Source organism: Lemur catta, chromosome 17 (assembly GCF_020740605.2).
Source record: "Lemur catta isolate mLemCat1 chromosome 17, mLemCat1.pri, whole genome shotgun sequence".
NCBI lineage: Eukaryota > Metazoa > Chordata > Mammalia > Primates > Lemuridae > Lemur > Lemur catta.
Window position 1 is genome coordinate 16,011,318 of NC_059144.1, and position 6,121 is coordinate 16,017,438.

Here is a 6,121-nt window from a genome sequence, read left to right on the forward strand (position 1 = left end):
GTGGCTGGGGTCTGGCTCTATCCCTCTGGGGCCGCGCAGGAGTTGCCCACATAGCGAAGACTGAGGAAAGGGAGCGAGGCGCGAGGATGGGACAGCCAGGCCCAGGAAATCGCCAGCGAGTATCCGCGCTCTGGTCCAGGCCACTCTGTGGTCCCTGCAGACCCCATGCTGAAGCGGCCCCCACCCCTACCTAGACCCGGCCGCGCCCTCGAACCGCCTCCCTGCTTCCTCTGCAGCCTCAGAGCGACCCTCCTTAAATGCAAACCGGACTTTGCCTCGCTAGAACTTAAAACCCACCCCTCTCCCTCAGGGTAAATTCCTTGCTCCACAGTCAGACTTACAGGATTCTGGATTCTGCCAGATCACCACCCACCCACCGCCTGGCCGAAGGACACTTGGCTTCTTGCCTTTGCCTGGGGCCATTACCTGGGCCAGAAACACCTCCCGCCCCTCCCACCGGCTAATTCCTATTTATCCTTGGGGGTCCGCTGCCCACAATCTGCTCATTGACTTTTGTGCTTCCCTCTTTGACCATCCTGAAGTCCAAGGGGCCTCTCGATTCACCCCAATATCCCTAGGGCCCACCCCACGACCTGACTTAGAAAGCCCCGGATAAAGATTTGGTGAGTTAAATTCAGTTTGCCACGTGATTAAACGCCTAGAGATTTAGCAAGTATTTTAGGTTGACGCTTACTGAGTGTCATGGCACGCAGGGCCTCCTGGGAGGACTGCTGAGAGAGGATCAGTGAACCCTGACACAGGAGCCTGAGGACACCAGGCCAAACCCTGCCCTCTTAGCCCCTGCTCAAGCCTCAGGTTCCTCCTCCAGAAACTGCTGGCCGCCTGGGGACAGTCCAGCCAGCTGCTGCAAACTTCAATTATCACAGCAAAAAGAAGATTGACTGACATCTTAAGTGCTAGAAGCTTCCACATAGCTTAATTCTGGCTTCTCCAACCCACTCCCCTCATAAAGTAATTAACATGGACATCCCCTCATCACTGCTAGCTTGGGCTCTACAACCAAACTTCCTGAGGTTTGATTCCCAGCTCCACAACTTATTAGTTGCATTATCTTAGGCAAATTACCTAACTCCTCAGTTTCCTCATCTGTACAAATGGGATTTATCAAAAATTTAGTTTTTTACTATGTACCAGCCACTGTTCTGCATATAAATTTTAACTTATTTAATCCTCATAACAACCCTATGAGGTAGATACTACTATTATCCTCTTTTAGTAGAGGGGGAAACTGAGGCATAGACTTCCCCAAGGTCACACTGCTAGTAAATGGCAAAGCAGGGATTCAGACCTGGGCTGTCTAGTTGTAGAGTCTATGCTCTTAATCACTACTCTGGTACCTACTTTGTAGGGTGATTATATGATTAAATGAATTAATATGAGTAAAACACAGTCCCTGGCAAATAAGTACTATAGTACCGTTAGCTATTTACTATTGTGACTCTTCAACCACCCTCACACTTGTCTTTGAGGTCGAGGAAACTGCTTTGCACACAGCACGCACTCTCATATGGATTATTAGTCCCATTTCAGGGAGAGGCAGGCCCTGGCAACTTGGGCAGGTATTTGCCCAAGGCAAGAGGCAGGGGAGCAGCTGCAGAATCCACCTGGAACCTGGAACTGAGGCCAGTTGGCCAATACCATAGAGCCAGAGGAGCCTGGAGTCAGTGCCGTGAGTCAGGCAGCAGGGAGATCACCATGGTGCCAGATGGAATCTAGTGATCCCCACGTGTGTCCTCTCATTATCATCATGCCAACAAACACCCCCTGGATAGAGGACTCCCTGCAGCCTGGGTGCAACCACACCTGGGAGTGGTCTTTGGGCCCTGGATTGATAAAATACAGACTTTGCTGGAAAACTTTTCCTAGATATGCCCCTGCCTTGGACAGGGAGGCTCCAGGTATTTGGTCATTCCACAATCTGCCCCACCCCAGGCTCCACACCCAGGGCCTGTCCCCATGTTGGGAAGATAAGGGTCAAATCTACTTATTAAATGCTCAGGGCCAGGCGGGGCCACGCCTGTAAATCCTAGCACTCTGGGAGGCTGACTGGGAGGATTACTTGAGCTCAGGAGTTCGAGACCAGCCTGAGCAGGAGCAAGACCCCATCTCTACTAAAAATAGAAAAATTAGCTGGGTGTTCTGGTGCCTGTCTGTAGTCCTAGGTACTCAGGAGGCTGAGGCAGGAGGATCCCTTGAGCCCAAGAGTTTGAGGTTGTAGTGAGCTACAGTGACACCACTGCACTCTAGCTGGGGTGACAGAGCGAGACTCTGTCAAAAAAAAAAATTTTTTTTTAATGAAATTAAATAAATGCTCAGGGCCCAGCACCAGGCTGGACACAAACACTGATTGATTGATAAGTAGGATCACATGGCCTTTTTGATTACCGTCTTCCCCCCTCCACCTACTGACCACCCTCCTATCATTCCTGTCCTGTCACCACACTTTCTCCACCTACAGTTTATTGCTCTCTCAAGAGCAGGGACAGCCCCACATGCACATTTTTAGCTTCAGACCTTTACCATAATGTCTGGCTTCTGGTAGGTCTCACGGAAGGGGTTTTTACACGTTTTGATTGAATGAAATAAATGTTATAAAGCAAACATTTGGGCTAGAGAGTTAGAAAGGCTTGGACCCCAACTGAGAAGGTTTGCAAAGCTAGAGTTTGAACTGTATCCTGTAAGATAGGAAACATCAAAAGAGATTTTGAAACAAAGGAATGTTTTTCAGACCCTTCTGCACCCCCCGCCCCTGGGGACATCAGTGTAGAAAGCAGAGTCAAGGCAGCAAACAAGGCCACACAGGCATGAGAGGCCAAGGACCAGGACTGAATATGGGACACTTTCTACAACAGGATGGATCTCAATGGCGGGAAAGCAATTCTATTACTTGATTCAAAAAATTGGACTACTCTAAGGAGAAAACGCCTTCTACTTCTCAAAAGATTGAGATTACATGAATAACTATTGGCAAAGCACCTCACTTTGAGTTCCAGAAATGGACTGGCAAAATATTCAGATCACAAAATAATAATAGTTTGACTTTACTAGGGAAGACACCATGTCCAGGCACCATATTAAGAGCTTTACATTCATTTTGCATTTAATGCTCCTCACTATCTGAGGCAGGTAACATTTTAAAGTTAAGGAAATGGAGGCACAAAGACATTAAGTAAATTGCCTGGATCACACAGCCAATGGGCTGGTAGCTTGAAGCAAAGCCTACTGTTTGTGAAATATGCCGAAGAGATGGAGGCTGGACTGCAACCAGTAGTTAGTCATAATGAGAAAATGTAAGCATCCGTGTCCTCCAGAAGCTCACCAGCTAGTAGAGGAGACAATGAGTAAATGGAAAATTAGTTCTATAAGGGTGAAGATAAACTACCAGGGGTGTGAGTGCCGAGCCAACAGGGTCATTGAAGGCTCTTCAGAGCTGAGAGAATTAGCAATTTGCAATGTAGAGTATGGCACAGGGAACAGCCAGTTCATGGAAGGGAGAAGGAAGATTAGGAAGTACTCAGGGATTAGCAAGTGTTCAAAGTCGTTCCTGATTCTTCTCTGACATCACCCATCTGATCCATCGGTAAATCCTATTGGCTCTACCCTCAAACTTTACCTTCAAAATATATCGTGACAAAAGCCCATGAAAAGATGATCAATATCATGTCATTAGGGAAATGTAAATTAAAACCACAATGAGATTTACATAACTATTAGAGTGGCTAAAATTAAAAAGACTAATTACACCAAATGTTGGTGACGATGAGGACCAATTAGAATTCTCAGAGGCTGCTGGTGGATATGTGAAATTGTGCAACCATTTTGAAAACAGTTTTGTAAAAGGTAAAAGTTTAAATATACATCTATCATATAACCCAGCCATTCCAAGAAAAATGAAGGCATATGTCCATACAAAGCTTTTACATAACTATATTTGTAAGAGCTCCAAACTGGAAACAACCCAAATGTCCAGATGACTGGATAAACAGATGACTGGATAAACAAATCATAGCTATAAAACAAATGTATCTATACAGAATACTACTGAGCAATAAGGTGATTAAGTTATTGACACAATATAGATGAATTTCAATGTAATTATGCTGAAAGTAGCCAAAGAGAACATATTGTATGATTCCATTCATAGAAAATACTAGAAATCACAAACCAATCTATAGTGACAGAAACCAATCTAAACGGACAATGGTTGTGGAGAGGAAGGGACTATGAGGGGACACAAGGAAGTTTTGGGGGATGATGGGTATGTTCCATTTGCATGACTCTAGGGCTCCCCCGAGTCACTGGGAGAAATGTGTGGCCATGGACCAAAGGGCAGGGCCATCAAACCTGCCTGGGTTTGTCCAGGCTCATGCCACCCAGCTGTGTCCTCACCTATGCAATTGCAAAGTGGAAGAACCTGGGTCTCTTAGAAACCATCTAATCTAAATCCCTTGTGTTCCTGATGAGGGAAATGAGACCCAGACAGTGCTGGGACCCTGGGCTACACCCACACCACGGCCAGGTCCACGCCCCTGAGCTCTACCCTGGACCTTCTGGAGCATGAGCTTTCGCCAACGCTTAGTTCTTTTATAACACAGTCACTTGCAGTTTGTCAATCCAACAGGGTAGGACCTGCGGGGTAGGCAGTTTGGGTACAACGTCAAGGAAGAATCGTCGGTGAACGCCAAACGCTAGGCCAGAAGCCGGTGGAAACCAACTGCACAGCTCCGCCAGCCTTGCGGCCGGCCTTGGCGACATCCTCACTTTCCTCCGTGAAAACGGGGAGGGAAAGTCAGGCGTTGGAGTCGACCCGGCAGTCTCGCCGCCCGTGGGTGACCCTAGGCTAGTGACGTGGCCTGTTTCAAGGGAGGCCAAAGGCCCCGGGCCGTCCGGCCGCCCCACGCGCGCCCTGGGCCACCTGTCCGTCGGGTCCGGACGGCGCGTGGGAACACAGCTCCCAGCTGTAGCCGGCGTTCAGACTTGAGAGCCGCGCGGGGCATCGCGGGAGTCGCGCAGCCTGACGTCACTAGGGGGCGCCTGCGCGGGGGTCCGCATGGAGTTTGGCTGCTGGGCTGTGGACCTCTGTGCTGCCCCGCGCCCCCAGAGTCATCGCCTCTGGGAGGCTTCCCCCAAAAGCTGCTGTTTCGTTCGTGCGGAGGACAGGTGAAAGAAAGATCCCGGGGATGAGGAGCAAGGGGAGGGGGGATGTCGCCGGCCTCAGACATTATGTCAGTCACGGGAGTTAGGGTTCACTAGTCACCCCCAGCTCTGAGCCGTCCCTGACTCCCCAGTGTGGGTCAGAGGCCTTGGACGAGCTCCTAACATCGCAAGTTTGCTTCATGCTCTTTGTCACTGTTTGCAACTCTTTTTAGGTTAATTTCTCTCCCTGATTACATTGAAAGCTGCAGAAGGGCAGGATGGTACATTAGTAGGCTTCGTGTCAAAATTTATGTATCGCATGGGCAAGGAGATTATTATTCTTTTTCGTTTAAAGTATGATTTCTTCCTATCTCTTGAAGGCACTGGAAGAAATTGATAACATTGATTGCAGAGGGGAACTGGATGGTTGAAGAGGGTGTTCTTTCCCCTCAACATACTTTTAGTTCCTTGCACAAATATTACCAAATGTTAAAAATTAAAAACAAAATTAAATTTCAATAGGGCATATGTAGAGCTCTAGGACTTTTTAGGGGACAGAGTTTAAAAGTCGCACTCTAATATTTGCTTTTATAAATGAGAAGTAACTTAGCAAAGCCACACAGATCATGAATCATAAGATGCCACAAATTTCCCTTCTAGTTCCTGGGTGGAAGAGAGAGGTTCTGTCACCTCCATTTGTCTCCCCTGCCATTTCCTCTTCATTTTGAGATTAACATTTCTTTGATCAGAGACATACTTGGGTTCAAGAAATAAAATCTCCGGTTATTTTTATGCTGGAACCTGCTAGGACTGATACTATCACTTTTTTGTTGCTATTTTTAAGAATGAAGTTGAAACACTTGTTCAAGTCATTTTTCATCTCCACTGACTTATGGACCAGGAAAAGTCTGTGTGCATAGTGAACAACAGCTGGGATAAAGGGGCATTCTTGTGGCTCATGTTT